Here is a 1,485-nt window from a genome sequence, read left to right as displayed (position 1 = left end):
CTACAACAGGGAACCGATTTACTGGTGCCCCTCTTGTGCAAGATGATCCGGGCCAGCTTGGCCCTGGCATATATACCAATGGAATGGAGAATGGCAAAAGTAGTATTCATTCCAAAACCAGGGCGGGCGACGTATGTCCAGGCCAAATTCTCTCGCCCGAACAGCCTAACATCCTTCTTACTCAAAACACTAGAAAAGCTGATCGACAGACACATCAGGGAAGATGTTCTTACTAGAAGTCCTCTACACCACAACCAATATGCCTACCAAATGGGAAAATCCTGCAAATCTGCTATCCACGATTTGGTGCAGAGGGCACAAACCTAAGGGGATTGCTCTGGCGGCTTTTCTGTACATAGAGGAAGCCTTGACAATACCTCTTTTCAGTCAATCGTCAGAGCGGTGAAAAAGCGTGGAGTGGAGCCTATCATATGTAAATGAATCCAAAACATGCTGAGTTGCAGAACGGTTACGGTCGCACTCAATGAAGTCAGCATGGAAGCACGGGTAGCCGGCGGGTGTCCGCAGGGAGGAGTTTTGTCGCCTTTGCTGTGGACCCTGGTGGTGGACCGGCTCCTGTCGTCTCTTGAGGGAAAAGGTTTCTACGCACTGGGATATGCGGATGATATCTCCATTCTTGTACAGGGAAAGTTTGGAGACACTGTATCATCATTGATGCAGCAGGCGCTAAACATCACCGAACAATGGTGTAACACGGAAGGGCTGAAAACTAGCCCATCCAAGACATCTATTATCGCTTTCACAAAGAAGACAGATCTTAGAGCCCTAAGACAAATGTCTATATATGGGAACAATATACACATGTCTGACACTGTTAAATATCTTGGGGTAACCCTGGATAAGAACCTGTTGTTTAAAGAACATGTGGAACAGTAAGCAAACGAGGCGATCAGGGCTTTATGGACCTGCAAACGCACTTATGTAAAAACATGGGGAATTTCACCGAAGATGGTGTACTGGACGTACGTCATCATTGTGAAACCATAATCACATATTCCGCCCTCATATGGTGGCATAGAACCAAAATCAGCACATATCGACAATCCCTGAACAAAGTTCAGAGGCTGGCGTGTCTGGGAATAACTGGAGCAATGTCAACGACGCCGACGACCGCTATGGAGACACTCCTGGGCGGGAGCCGTTGCATTTATCCAATGAAGCTGAGGCCCTAAGAAGCGCTTACCGTATGGGTGACGATGGTCTCAGGAAAGCGACGGATTTGGGACACAGTGCGATCTTCAGAAAATTGAAGACAGTCGAACCCATGGTATCAAAAGCTGATCGAATCAAAACTCTAAGCATCTCGGTACCTTTTAGAACATATGTTCTAAATTGGGGGCGAGATGGTAGAGAGACTCCATCAGCCATAACAGGGGACTCCGTATGGTACACGGAGGGCATAAAAACAGCGTCGGGCACAGGCGCTGGTATAGTCGAAAAAGGAAGAACTGGGGAAAGGATCAC

The sequence above is a fragment of the Dendroctonus ponderosae genome, unplaced genomic scaffold (assembly GCF_020466585.1).
Source record: "Dendroctonus ponderosae isolate FM_Combo_2020 unplaced genomic scaffold, Dpon_F_20191213v2 Dpon_F_20191213_1, whole genome shotgun sequence".
Taxonomy (NCBI): Eukaryota; Metazoa; Arthropoda; class Insecta; order Coleoptera; family Curculionidae; genus Dendroctonus; species Dendroctonus ponderosae.
The sequence above is the reverse complement of the archived record's forward strand: the minus strand, read 5'-3'. Positions refer to the sequence as shown.